This window comes from Schistocerca cancellata, chromosome 2 (genome assembly GCF_023864275.1).
Source record: "Schistocerca cancellata isolate TAMUIC-IGC-003103 chromosome 2, iqSchCanc2.1, whole genome shotgun sequence".
Classification (NCBI taxonomy): domain Eukaryota; kingdom Metazoa; phylum Arthropoda; class Insecta; order Orthoptera; family Acrididae; genus Schistocerca; species Schistocerca cancellata.
Genome location: NC_064627.1, coordinates 889,077,752 through 889,093,840, shown reverse-complemented (window position 1 = coordinate 889,093,840; position 16,089 = coordinate 889,077,752).

Sequence of the window (16,089 nt, the reverse complement as noted above, 5' to 3'; positions counted from 1 at the left end):
GCAGGTTCGAATCCTGCCTAGGGCACGGATGTGTGTGTCGTCCTTAGTTTAGTTAGGTTTAAGTAGTTCTAAGTTCTAGGGGACTGATGACCTCAGATGTTAAGTCCCACAGTGTTCAGAGCCCTTTGAACCATTTGATGCCTGGCGTTCCTTCAGGACGCGAAGCACAGTCGTAGGCGCTAATCAGGTTTCGTGGGGGAACTCACGAATCATATGGCGTCGATCACTGACCACTAACGCGACAACAGCACTTACTTCTTCCGAGATGCTAGGACAACCTACCCAGTGCATGTGTGCCACAGTTTGCCGACCTTCGTTGAAGGCTCTTACCCAACGTGCCACTGTTCTGTAAGGCAATGAAGTTTCCCCGCACACCTCTTGAAGACCTTGATGACACTGTCGTGCTGTACGACCCCTGGCTCATTCAATTCTGATCCAACTCCGTTGTTCCTGTTTCGAAAACATAGTGACACCGTTATGTTAGACCGCTCGCTCACAAGTGACTGTGTTTCCCTCGATTGTGTTCACGCCGGTGACGTGGGACGGACGAGTCCATTTGCTCGAAGGTAAGATAGGTATGTCAACAACGTGTGCTCTCAGCAACAACAGTAGATTACATTGGATAGTGTCTGCGCAGCAGTGTTGCGACTATTTAAGTTCCAACCATCGTAGTTGAGCTATTGCTATTAATATGCGTTGTTGCACTGAAACGCTAGCGATTTGATATTGAAGCATTTGGTGCTTTTGATGCCAATACGACGTTTTTTGAATGACATCTTTATGATGTTGCAGTTTTTATCGTCAGTCAAAGCTGTTTCCTGTTCCTTGGATGTACTTTGGCAGCAACTAGATGGTTGGATCAAGAGAAGATTACTGGCCTATCTCTTCACATTATATTAATAAAATCTTAAAATCGCTGAGAATCGAGACGCATGGTCCAAGATTCAATTACTTAAGAAATGACTGAATAAAGATCGTCACGACACACAGGAAGATCGGTAAATCGTCTAATAATAGATACACGATGGGTATTCAATAAGTGATGCTAAAAACTGTTGTCTCAGCTGACTTCGGTATTTATTGTGGAGAATCGTGGAATATTCCCGCTTCAGCCCCGATAATTTCATGAGGTTCCAATAAGTGTTGGCGCTATATGTAGACTTCAGAATGGAGACGAGTTCCAAGCTGGGAGCTATCATAGAGTGACATTTGACGGAAAACCGGAAGACAGCAGATGCCCAGAGGCGCTTTGAGAATGTCTGTGGAGACCTGGCAGGAAGAAAACATGGCGAGTCGCTTGGCAAGCCGTGTGTCATCATCGGAACAAGGTCTTACAAGAGCGCCCGATCTCCCGCGTACCGACTAGTCTCATATAGCTGCGACTGGCGCAATGTTGAACGTGCGGTCACTCTGATTCCAAGTGATCGACGGTTCACAGACAACTCACTGCACAGCTGGGCATCTCTGTTGGTAGTGCTGACACATTCGTTCACCAGTTACGTTAGTCAAAGGTGTGCGTCCGCAGGGTTCCTCGGTGCCTAACAAAAGACCATGAAGAGCAACGTCAGGAATTACTTGCGCTCTACGAGGCTGATTGTGACAATTTTTGTCGAATGTCGTCAGAGGCGATGAGACGTGGGTTCATCCCTTCGAACCCGAAACAAAGCGGCATTCCATCCAGTGGCACCACACCACCTCTGCTCTGAAGAAAATGTTCAAAGCTGAAGCTTTTGACGGTAAAGTCATGGTGACTGTTTCCTATGACTCTGAAGAGCTTATCCCGTCTGATGTCCTCCAACATGGTGCAACATACAATTCTAAAGTGTATTGTGCGACCCTCAAGAAACTGGAGATGGAACTGTGGCGTGTTCGTCACCTCAGAAATGGAAAAGAACTACTACTTCCCCATGACTATTCAAAGCCTTACACAAGTCCGCATATGCGAGAGGAACTCACAATACTTCACCGGACTATTACTCCTCATCCACCACACACCCGCACTTTACGACTCCCATTTGTTTGGCCCAAAGAAGGATCCTCTCAGCCGGAAGCAGTACGTGGGTGATGTGGAGGTTAAGATCTTGTCGCCGACGTCGATCAGTAGAGAGGTACCATGTATAGTGGTTCCATGTAGACATGCAGGCACTTCCAATAAGGTGGCGCAGCGCCATCCCATTGAATGGAGATAATACTGAAAAATAGCATGTCGTAGCCAAAAGAGGAGGAACTAATTTGGTACATTCTAATCATAAATAACACCAACCTGCTTATACATACAAATGTATTGCTTTAGTTATTGAGCGCCCCTCACATACACGGTGGCCCATTGTTCGTGACCGGGGCAAATGTCTCACGAAAAAAGTATCAAACGAAAAAAATTACAAAGAACGAAACTCGTCTAACTTGAAGAGAGAAACCAGATGGCGCTATGGTTGGCCCGCTAGATGGCGCTGCCATAGGTAAAACGGATATCAACTGCGTTTCTTTTTTTAATAAGAATCTCCATTTTTTATTACATACTAGTGTAGTACGTAAAGAAATATGAATGTTTTAGTTGGACCACTTTTTTCGCTTTGTGATAGATGGCACTGTAATAGTCACAAACGTGGTATCACGTAACATTCTGCCAGTGCGGACGGTATTTGCTTCATGATACATTACCCTTGTTAAAATGGACCGTTTACCAATTGCGGAAAAGGTCGATAATGTGTTGATGTACGGCTATTGTGATCAAAATGCCGAAAGGGCGTGTGCTATGTATGCTGCTTTGTATCCTGGACGACATCATCCAAGAGTCCGGACCGTTCGCCGGATAGTTACGTTGTTTAAGGAAACAGGAAGTGGTCAGCCACATGTGAAACGTCAACCACGACCTGCAACAAATGATGATGCCCAAGTAGGTGTTTTAGCTGCTGTCGCGGATAATCCGCACAACAGTAGCAGACAAATTGCGTGAGAATCTGGAATCTCAAAAACGTCGGTGTTGAGAATGCTACATCAACATCGATTGCACCCGTACCATATTTTTATGCACCAGGAATTGCAAGGCGACGACTTTGAACGTCGCGTACAGTTCTGACACAGGGCACAAGAGAAATTACGGGACGATGACAGATTTTTAGCACGCGTTCTATTTAGCGAAGACGCGTCATTCACCAGCAGCGTTTACGTAAACCGGCATAATATGCACTATTGGGCAACGGAAAATCCACGATGTCTGCGACAAGTGGAACATCAGCGACCTTGGAGGGTTAATGTAGGGTGCGGCATTATGGGAGGAAGGATAATTGGCCCCCATTTTATCGATGGCAATCTAAATGGTGCAATGTATGCTGATTTGCTACGTAATGTTCTACTGATGTTACTACAAGATGTTTCACTGCATGACAGAATGGCGATGTACTTCCAACGTGGTGGATGTCCGACACATAGCTCGCAAGCGGTTGAAGCGGTATTGAACAGCATATTTCATTACAGGTGGATTGTTCATCGAAGCACCATACCATGGCCCGCACGTTCACCGGATCTGACGTCCCAGGATTTCTTTCTGTGGGGAAAGTTGAAGGATATTTGCTATCGTGATCCAGTGACAACGCCTGACAACATGCGTCACCGCATTGTCAATGCATGTGCGTACATTACAGAAGGCGAACTACTCGCTGTTGAGAGGAATGTAGTTACACCTACTGCCAAATGCATTGAACCTTTATTGCATTAATGTGGTATTTATTGGTAATCACGCTGTAACAGCATGCGTTCTCAGAAACGATAAGTTCACAAAGCTACATGTATCACAATGGAACAACCGAAATAAAACGTTCAAACGTACCTACGTTATGTATTTTAATTTAAAAACCCACCTATTACCGACTGTTCGTCTAAAATTGTGAGCCATATGTTTGTGACTATTACAGCACCATCTATCACAAAGCGAAAAAAGTGGTCCAACTAAAACATTCATATTTATTTACGTACTACACGAATATGTAATAAAAATGGGGGGGTTCCTATTTAAAGAAACGCAGTTAATATCCGTTTGACCTATGGCAGCGCCATCTAGCGGACCAACCATAGCGCCATCTGGTTTTCCCCTTCAAGCTAGACGAGTTTCGGTCTTTGTAGTTTTTTCGTTTGACGCTTATTTCGTGAGATGTTTGGCCCGGTCGCAATCAATGGACCACCCTGTATACAGGGTGATTCAGCTGCCCAAACTGCTGTCGCTGTATGCATCCCTTGTCACATCACCGACTTAGTGGAGTACTTGGAGATTGTAAAATTGACGTTTGTGTAAATATCACGTGATAATTTTGTCAATTTAAAGAGCATAAAACTATCAATTACATCGATATATTCGTCACGCCTTCTGACTACGACACTACTGTGCTGGATCGAATTGGTGACGTAATTAGTTTTAGCTTAACATTTACAAAAGTCAGTTTTAGTCCATTACACTCACGAGCACGTTTAAATTGATAATGTTAACGAAGCAGTCGACTATGCTGGTGGCGTGATAGCCCAATCAACAGATACTAAAGCAGGTCTGATATCGGTAATAATTCGTACAGTCAGAATTTTTTGCAGAGTGATAGAAGGCAGTGTACGAACAATATTCTAGATGTCCCGACACGTCATTGATGAGTGTGGTGTGGTCGTGAGTTCGAAGCTCACTTTTGTACGTATTTCTAGAATAACTCGGAACCGTGGCCTCAGCGAAAATGAATACCAGTACAAAATTTACCTACATTAAATTTCATACAATAACTTCCTGCTAATTATTGCCTTAATATATGCACGTAGTGAGTGGGTGAGTATGAAAAATCTCGCGCGTGGTTTACGAAATCCAGCTATAACTTAACGGGTTGCTTAATACGACAGCGGTGGGGGCAGATGATACACATTGTAGATTGCTATTCCTGCAATTATTTCAATTAATCTATTACCTCTTTGGTCTGTATCTGGGTGTTACTTACCTGACTGACGTGTCTAAGTAGCTATAACCTTTATTCGCTAAGAAATATGTTAGAAATAAATTCATTCATTGTTTTGGTTATGATATCATCACGTACTTCTCATTTCTTTTGTACGCAGGCAGCCACGAATCGCAATAGCAACTGAATTTGGAATAATTATGTAGCAGAGTGTAACACTCTCTTTCACTCTGGTAACGGTGAGATGTCACCGAATAGTCCAGTATAGCTCAGTAACAAGGTCGAAACTCATGGGAATTGCTGAATCCTAAATCCTAGCCAACCATACCGAGCTCGATAGCGTCCGAAGTAGGACGTCAGCTGATCTGAAGGTATCACAAAGCCCTCGTTAATTTAATTTGTTTTTCACGACATTGTGAGACGTTTCTGGTATGGAGTGATATAAACTCTTGGCTAAGATGAAGGCTGCATTGATGTTAGTAAAAGCGACACGCATGTTGTTGATTAGATGCATCTCAACGCCGCTGCTTATAATGTTGACTTAACATTATTCAAAATGCTTCAAATGGCTCTGAGCACTATGGAACTTAGCTTCTGAGGACATCAGTCCCCTAGGACTTAGAACTACTTAAACCTAACTAACCTAAGGACATCACACACATCCATGCCCGAGGCAGGATTCGAACCTGCGACCGTAGCGGTCGCGCGGTTCCAGACTGCAGCGCCTAGAACCGCTCGACCACCCCTGCCGGCTAATATTATTCTCTTACTTATGAATATGCATATTCCTCTTGAGATCAATCTCATGATGGTCGTAATGAACGAAACCCATCATTGAATGAAACAAATATTTGTGAACACAGACCGTTTCTGTTTCCATATATTGTCATACTCTGGATCGCTGTTATCTTCAAGGTGACCAAGTCATCCCTCATGAGTCGGTTGCAGATTTCATTGCGTTGGACTATTCATTCATTCAGTATGTAGCAGCAACCGACCGAAAACAGTCCACACCGCCGCTGATTACCAGCACACTCAGCAGTGAGCGGTTTGGCACTGACGAATCATCGTTGTTGACTACGCTCTTCTCACCTATCATCATTGTTATTTTCAAGCCAAAACATGCTTTTTAATGACAACTAATAAGAAGGTTTTAGTTGAGTTTTTCGTCTTTTTTATGATTGGGTGTTTAGTTAATTGTCCTGACAGTCTTCCTTACTGTGTTTTCAAGTTCTTCCAAATGTTCCTTTCTATTTAGAATAAGATACTCTTAGGAATAGAGTCGTTCTGGTGTTATAACTGAGTTATTGTGTCTGGTTCGGAAACTGTATTAATTAACTTCATTCAAAGAAAACTACCGAACGATGGGAAATGTTTATTGTGAAAAACATACTTCCAACAAGTTAATTATATGCTTAGAAAGTACATGATTAAATCACCAAAGCATTTAAAAAGACTGTGTTGCATACTTTTTCTGTTCACTCACCTCAGCATTTACCGAACCAGAGCTGTCGTTGGTGGGTGCAAACCAGCATATGGATGGAGATGGAGTTTCAGTAAATTTAAATAAAAATGATTATTATTGTTTATAGCGCAGCACGAGTTGTTAACCTTCTAAAACCAACCAAAAATCCATAATTAATACCAGAAACTACGCATTATTACTGTTGAAGTCAACACATAAATTCAGAAAATTCTCCATTTTTAGAAATATGCTCTTTAGTCACCTTTTGTTGAAGTAAGATACGTTATTTTTCTTTACAAAACTTGCAGGCGTAGTCGTAGTTCATGGATAATCGACAAGGCTTAAAATGTATGTAAGTGAAATCACTTAGACCCGGAGACTAAGTGATAACGTTCATAACTGACGTAACCGACAGAGAGGGGTGCCCGCCGTTGTCTCACTTTAAGTAAAATCACTCATATCTGAAGGGTGAGTCAAAAACATTCATACAGATGACGTAGCCGCAAAGACCAGTTCCATTCGGTTGCTTTATTCGACCAGGGAAATCGATTCAGCGCATGAACAATCCGTTACCAATCCACTGATAAGACTAGTCTGTCATCCCTTCACTTCGTGAGTGGACAATAGTGCACGCACTGTATCGGTCGTCGATATTCCGGCTGAAGTGTTATAAAAGGCCCAATTTAATCCAATGTAAAGAGCGCACACGAGAATACTCTATTGTGATCCAGAACAGAGAAGGGGAATGTGCTAACTTGTTTTCACCGTTTTCGTCGAAATTTGTAGTATTGGCAGAGTTTGGAGCTGCAAAAGACCAAACTTCCAGAAAAAAAAACAGAATTTTAGGCGCATGTTGTGCAAGTCAGGAGCCTTTTCTGTTAACAGAACACGTAGCCAGCGGTCAACCAAGAGAACAAATACAGAGCGATAATTATAGGGTCGTGCGGTCGAGTCCATTCACAGTAACATTTTTTATTCTCATGGCTTACATTACTTGCCCAGCAAATAAACCGGAATTGTGCTCAATATACTGTATTTTTAAATACGGTATTCTTACAAAAGGCTTGAAAAGTTAAAGGAAAATTTGGATCTGCTAATAAATTTACAGGAAGCAATCGAATTTACAACATCCACAAGGACTCTACAAATAAATATCTGTGTGATGTTCATCCTAAAAAGATGGAAAGCAATAGCTCTCTCTTGCATATTTTAGGAATGCTGCACTTTTACAATTCCACGGTACATTTAAAATTATTATACAAACACATGTTTGGTTATGTTCATAAAAATTTCTCTCCCTCATAGCACAATTTGGCAGCAAACTAAGTGCAACGCTGCTCGTAGGTAAAAATGAAACCAACAGAATACGAAGACCTGTACGCTTTAATTATAATCCCTTCCTGGAAAGCTGTTTGTGGATTCTGCAACGGTGCAATTATTTTTGTTTCGCGTACAGAGAATATCCACTCACTTTTCGGTGATACCTTGTTCTGCGTATCGCTCAACACTGGTTTCCTGTTTGAAACGAATCAATGTTGCTCGACTAGATGACCTATCGCAGAACACGCCGCACTAATCGTATTTACAAGTTTCGTTAAAGATTTTCGGTTCAATATATTCTTACTTGTTTGATACGATAGTACTACCGTAATTCTTGGCAAAAATTTTTCAGCTGACCGTCCTCATATATTTTCATCAATGAGCAAAAGTGTGTTCCCGGTCCTTATTTTCATTTTCACTTCCACCCTCTACGTTCCTAGATAAGGCATCCTCAGCCGTTTTCAGATCATCTGATATATTTTATCTCGATATCATATTGTTGCATATATGAAACTCACCTTCTTAATCTTGGATACTTAAGTATGCATGTCTGTAAGAGCGTCAATGGCCTGTAATCCCTGTGAACAATAACTTCATGCCAAAGCAAATACTGTTGAAATTTCGGTAAGTCACAAATTGTAAATAATGCCTCCTGCTCTAAGATGCAATACTTTCTCTTGTATTGCTCTAAATATCTACTGTCAAAGGCTTTTGTTTTGTGTACCTGTCCGTACGCTTCTTTGTCTAATTGAAACCATTTTACAGATATCCCACACCCACATGTATCTGCCATTACACAAAACAGCTTGGCAAAGGTCGGATGATGTGGTACTTTTATGTTAGTCGAAGCCTCTTTCTGTTTCTCAAATGCAGTTTCACTTCCGCTGTCCAATTATAACGTGATCTCTTTTTAACAGGCTCCATAAACACAGAACATTAAATAACTGTCGTCGCATAAAAAGGAGACATAAACCAAATATACCAAACTAACTTTTTAACTTATTTCTGTCAGTAAGATCTTTGTATTCCTTTACAGCTTCCATTTTTCGGGATCTGGAAGAATTCCATCCTCATCATTATATGTCCAAAAAAATTCCAGTTGATTTCTTATCTAATTTTAATGTCATTCTCAACTTTCAAATTTATTGCATAACTATGTAAAACGGCATTCCATGTTCTCTCAGGTTACTGTGCAAATTCAAATCTCGCCCACATATATTGTTATCAGCCTTAGTAATCTGTCACCCAAGACCTGTCACACGGCTCTTACAAAGATAGAAAAATTTATATACCGTACATATAGTAAACCATTATACTGATAACATTGACCTTCAAACAGTAATGCTGTGTACTTCCTGTATTCCCTAGCTAACTGTTCGTTCCAATAGCCACACATTACATGTATTTATGTACAGTACTGGCCATTAAAATTGCTACACCTCGAAGATGACGCATACAGACGCAAAATTTAACCGACAGGAAGAAGATCCTATGATATGTAAATGATTAGCTTTTCAGAGCATTCACACAAGGTTGGCGCCGGTGGCGACATCTACAACGTGCTAACATGAGGAAAGCTTCCAACCGATTCTCACACACAAACAGCAGTTGACCATTGTTGTGATGCCTCGTGTAAGGAGGAGAAATGCGTACCATCACGTTTCCGACTTTGATAAAGGTCGTATGGTAGCCTATCGTGACAGCAGTTTATCGTATCGCGACATTCCTGCTCGCGTTGGTCGAGATCCAATGCCTGTTAGCAGAATATGGAATCGGTGAGTTCATGAGGGTAATAGGAACGCCGTGCTGGATCCCAACGGCCTCGTATCACTGGCAGTCGAGATGAAAGGCATCTTATCCGCATGGCTGTAACGGATTGTGCAGCTACGTCTCGATCCCTGAGTCAACAGATGGGGACGTTTGCAAGACAACCACCATCTGCATGAACAGTTCGTCGACGTTTGCAGCAGCATGGACTATCAGCTCGGAGACCATGTATGCGGTTACCCTTGACGCTGCATCACAGACAGAACGGCCTGCGATGGTGTACTCAACGACGAACCTTGGTGCATGAATGGCAAAACGTCATTTTTTTCGGATGAATCCAGGTTATGTTTACAGCAACATGATGGTCGCATCCGTGTTTGGCGACATCGCGGTGAACGCACGTTCGAAGCGTGAATTCGTCGTCGCCATACTAGCTATCACCCGGCGTGATGGTATGGGGTGCCATTGGTTACACGTCACGGTCACCTCTTGTTCGCAAAGACGGCACTTTGAACAGTGGACGTTACATTTCAGATGCGATACGACCCGTGGCTCTACCCTTCATTTAATCCCTGCGAAACCCTACATTTCAGCAGGATAATGCACGACCGCATGTTGCAGGTCCTGTACGGGCCTTTCTGGATACAGAAAATGTTCGACTGCTTCCCTGGTCAGCACATTCTCCAGATCTCTCACCAACTGAAAACTTCTGGTCAATGGTGGCCGAGCAACTGCCTCGTCACAATACGCCAGTCACTACTCTTGATGAACTGTGGTATCGTGCTGAAGCTGCATGGGCAGCTGTACATGTACACGCCATCCAAGCTCTGTTTGACTCAGTTCCCAGGCGTATCAAGGCCGTTATTACGGCCAGAGGTGGTTGTTCTGGTTGCTGATTTCTCGGGATCTATGCACCAAAATTGCGTGAATATGTAATCACATGTCAGTTCCAGTATAATATATTTGTCCAATGAATACCCGTTTATCATCTGCATTTCTTCTTGGTGTAGCAATTTTAATGGCCAGTAGTGTAAAATACTGTGCTCCTTTCTATTTTTGTAACAATTTATCAGTGTTTTCTGGTCGGTCTCTTTCTGGTAAAACCACTCTACTTAGAGCCCTAATTTCTTACACCAATCTAACAGATCCATCAATTTTAGTTACAAAAGTTAAAGCATTATTGCATATAGTGACACCTTATTCGATAGTCCCTCGCTTACGAATATTTTCAGTACAATGCCTCAAAGATTCCTTACGCAGTTCAGCAACTGGAATAGGTTCTCTGAAAAACTATGCAACTTCTCTAACAGGCAAGTAACGTTCACAGTCTCTTACGATCTTACTTGGTCTGAGAAAATGTTTTTAAGTTTAAACAAAACCTAGATTAACTCTTTCTTTCTGTGTTTCTTTTATTTGTCATAGTATTCTACTTTTTCCTCTGCTTTATTTTGTACTGCAAGCATTTCCTCTGGATCCAACCTATTTCTTCAGAATACTCATTACATTCTTACGAATCTTCCTCTTCCTACAGTACTTTATAGGAATATTGTCACTTTCCTGATTTGTCAGCTTCCGTTTTCTGTAAAATGGTGCAGCAATTACTCTCCCCCATAATTCCAAAATCACAGAATCTTCTTTTCTTCGTATTTATTAAAATTATCTACCCCAATCAATATGTTAAGACTCTACCCAGGAATTATGTTACAACTGGATACCAATTTCTCACCAACAACACACAGATCACTGTCACTGTCAGTTAAACACTGTACGTATTCATGTTCTACCCTGAAACTAACTGTTAACTGTATACTTTTTTCCGCACTATTACTGCCTTTATTTTCCTCCTGTATAATATATACGATTTCCCTCGTATCAAAAGTTTTCCTGTGCGATAACCACATTTATAAGTCTGCACTCACTATTCACCCTTTCAGCATTTGTCAACCTGTCCACTAACGACAGATCAAATCACTTCTCCAGTTCTACCGTGCTGGCTTTCAAATAAAAAAAATGAAATGTGACCCTCAACTACGTATCTTCTGACTCAGTGATAAAATATTAAAGGTTTTGGCTAGTTTCGTTGTCTAGGGACTGGGATACGTAGTTGCTGCATTACAAGCGAAACACTGCTGAGTCTACAGTATACAATATGAGTACACGCATGAATCGAATGGTCGAAGGTTGCTATCACTCGGCAATTACGAATTTTGAATGTAACATAGAAGAAGATTCCAATTAAATAAAATCTGCAGTACTAGTTTTACGGACTTTAAGTGATGAGTACGATAGCAGAAGTATCTTTAAGAATGCCGTTTATTACTGCAAAACACTTATTGGTGTCGATGGTCTAGCAATTAAATAAAATATTAGTTGAATAACAGGGAAACAATGGATTCCTACTTCACGTAATTAGTTATCAACAACATAGTTCACGAGATAATCACTTTTAAATTCATACTACATATTCACTGCAGAAACCACGGAAAACTCACAAGTGCACAAGTCGGCACTACGAAATATTTCTATATCGCGGGACCACGCGCAAACTGCTCCACTCTCCAAGACGTTCCCGCGACCCTCCATTACCCCTCTCCGTCCAGCACTCCCTGTACTGTCCGACCCAATGCTCCTCCCCCACTTCCATACAGTCTCCTCATTATCGAGCGCTGTGATTGGCTAGAGCACTCCCACCATTTCTCCAAGCCAATGCACACACAGAAACGTATTGAAACACGTACAAAATGCTGGATTTACATTAGAAGAACTTGAAATTAAATAAATATTCCTGGTGCTGGACCATAAACACGCTCTAACACACATTATTAAATGCATAAACAAATCAAATAAACATCGATCAAAGAAAGAGAAGCAAAAGGTAGGTCAGTAGCCTAATGTCTCTGTGCTTTCTAAAGCACAGTAATTATTTAACCAATTTCTTCATGAATAGTATATACATCAGATACAAACAAAGAAATAAACGAATAAATATATTTATAAGCATGCTGCTACCGCTTTTTCGTGTCACTGGGGAGTACTTATGGCCTGACACGATTAATAGTAATCAGCCACTTCTACCTCCAATAACTCATGTACTATTCAAGGTTACTTGCCTGTACTTCATAGCAATTTAGGTTTACACTAATAATTTCTAAAGACACGTCGATCAACAAACTCGAATGAACTGTTTGGATTTTGAAAATTCATTGCTGGGTGTTACTTCTATAATTTACAGTCAGATACCAAACTTTAAAGTAATAAAGATATTGAAAATCTGATGACACCATCAAAATCGTCGTGCAAATTATGGTAATGTACATGTTTCTTTTTAAGGTATCATGATTCCTCTGGCTATCATCATGAGCTGTGAAATGTCTGCCATTATGATTTCACAAAGTCCGCCATCTTCGGCACTCCCGGCACACACATCTCCTACATCTACACAAAGCACAGTCCTCGACACCACATCGACATGGAATTCCCAGCCATGCGGTCGGCCTGGGCGACACGCTTTGGCTGCCCCTCTTGCTCCAGTCGATGCTCGGCACCACGCCGCTGCCGATGAGCCGCGGCCCGCCAAGAGGCCGCTGATGGGCTGCGCCAACTCTCAACTTGGAATATTTCCAGGGCGCCACAATTCGCCCGTTACCTCACAACCACCACTAATTTCACAGTAATTAATGTTTTCACTAACTCTTCAAATTCCCAATCCTCCCCATCTTCCTTCAAACCCTCACTAATTGACTGAGTCCATTATGGCCAACAATTGCTTACACCTCTCTCATTACTGCACGTAAATGCTCATTAATTGCCTCCAAAATTTCCTCCGCCATTTTCTTGACTAGTTCCGGAGACCCGTTATTATATTTGGTCTTCTCCCCTTCTTTGGGACAATATTCGTCAACAGTTTCACTCTACATATTTCCCTGTATATCAGATGTGTTCTGGCGTAACCATAAGCGCCAGAACGACGATGCAGTACGCATGGTCAGAGAAGGCGGTGAGGAAACGTCGGCCAATGGTGCGCGGAATTGGGCCGGACCGTGCAACAGCGACACCTGGAAGAAGCGAATATAACTACCGCTCCTGCCAACCTCGGCCGCTCAGGTCACCCCAGTCTGCAACGGACATTAGCGCTACGCTGTCACATTGTCGAGCTTCGTATGAAGTGCTTACTCGGACTTTCTGTATAGCAAGGATTTTACTGTTTTCATGTCACCCCTCGCTAGCGACATTTGCTGTAATCAGAGTTAAGTATTGTCAATTTGCTTTCTAGAAATAAACCTACTAACATTTTTTGTTTGAATTGTTGTGTATCATTCCTAGAACGCAACATCTTCTAAGCACCCTACGAGCAACGAGTGGGCAAGACTCCACAAGATGTTTCATCATTTACGTTTAAACCATCAACCGAATTTTCTATACTGCTTCACACCTTTCTATTCAAAAATATCTCTGAGAAACCGCCAAACATGCATTATATAACTTCATTAGTCTCATTAACCTCAGTTGTATCACACCTGCCATTAATATTCAATTCGTGGTATCTGTTCTGCAGATGCTAACCATTCCACCAACAGGATCTAATCTCCCGTGTTCTATGATTCTGCTTAATTCCCTCTTCTAAATCCCACGAGTTATCTATTGTGTAAATCGCCACCGTCACTTATAGGAGAACACTACCTCTAAACACACCCTTCTTCTTTGTTAACTGCTCCACTTGGCGTAGCATGAGGCCACCTTACAACTCCCCTTCTATAATTATCGCATAACCCGCTCATTACGTGTACATTTACATTCTGGCGTTCCTCTACATATCCTTGGGTGTCGCAGTTCGTTTTTGATTGCTCCTCTTCATGCAATTATTTTTCATCTTCATCTACATCTACTTACAGTAGAAACACCGCAAGCCACCGCATGGCGCGTGGCGGACGGTACCCTGTACCATTACCACGCATTTACTTTCATATTCCACTCGCTAACAGAGTGATGGTAAAACGACTGTCTATATGCCTCCATATGAGCTCTAGTTTCTAGAATGTTATCTTCGTGGTCCTTGCACTCAGTATTTGTTGGCGGCAGTAGAATCGATCGGCAGTCAGCATCAAATGCCGGTGCTCTAAATTTTCTCAGTTATGTTTCTCGAAAAGAACGTCGCCTTCCCTGCAGGAATACCCATTTGAGTTTTAGAAGCATCTCCGTAACACTAACGTGCTGATCGAACCTACCAGTAACAAATGTAGCAGCTCACCTCCGGACTACTTCGATGTGTTCCATCAGTCAGATTTGGTACGGATTCCAAACACACGAGCAGCACCCAAGAATTGACCTTACGAGAGTCGTATATGCGGTCTCCTTCACACTCTTTCCTAAAATTCTCCCAATAAACCGAAATCGGCCATTCAACTTAATGGTTCCATTTCATATCGCTTTGGAGAGTTATGTCCAGATACTGAAAAGACTTGACTGTGTGAAACAGGACATCAGTTATATTGTAACCGAAAATTACAGGTTTGTTCTTCTTACTCATCCGCATTAGTTTACGTTTTTCCACATTTAGAGCTTGCTGCCATATATTACACAAAATAGAAATGTTGTCTAAGTCGACTTGTATCGTCCTACACACACTCAACTTCGATATCTCAGCATATACCCTAGACTGCTGGCTACCCAGTCTGCCAAATAATTTATGCATATAGAGAACAACAGCGGTGCTATCACACTTTCCTGGGACGCCCCTGACGATATTCTTGTCTCTGATGAATATTCGCCATCGAGGACAACATATGGGTGGATTCTCTCCCTTAAAATGTCTTCGAGCCACTCACGTATCTGAGAACTTATTCGATATGCTCGTATCTTCGTTAACAGCCGGCAATGGGACAGCGTGTCAAATACTTTCCGAAAATTTAGAAACTTGGAACCGGGCTGTTGCCCTTCGTCCACAGTTCACAGTATATCATGTGAGAAACAGGCAAGCTGAGTTTAACACGAGCGATAGTTACTAAATCATCGGAAACAGACTAGCCCCGGCGGCCAAATATGGCGTTCCTGATCAATAAAAGTCTACTAGTATGAAACACTGGCTTACGATTCACGAAGAAATTTCTGAGAATGTGTGTTTGGATCACAGCATTGTATGGTGGGGACACATGGACTGTGGGAAAACCGGAAAAGAAGAGAGTCGAAGCTTTTGAGATGTGCTGCCACAGAAGAATTTTGAAAATAAGTTGGACTGATAAGTTAAGGAATGAGGAGTTTCTCCTCAGAATCGGAGAGGAAAGCAATATATGGAAAACTCTGACAAGAAGAAGGGACAAGATGATAGGATTTCTGTTACGATTTCAGAGAATAACTTCCATGTTACTACATGGAGCTGAAAGGGTAAAAATTGTAGAGAAAGACAGAGATTGGAATTTATCCAACAAGTAACTGAGAGAAGAGATGCCGCAAGAAGTAGAGCGCGTCACCCTATCTGATACCAGGACATGCAACTAAGAACTTTCTCTTTACCTCAGCAGACGTGGACGTGTTACACATCTGAACTGAAACAATCATAGAACAGAAGCGGTACATTTCTGGACATGGCTTCCTGATAAAAATATTAAGTAC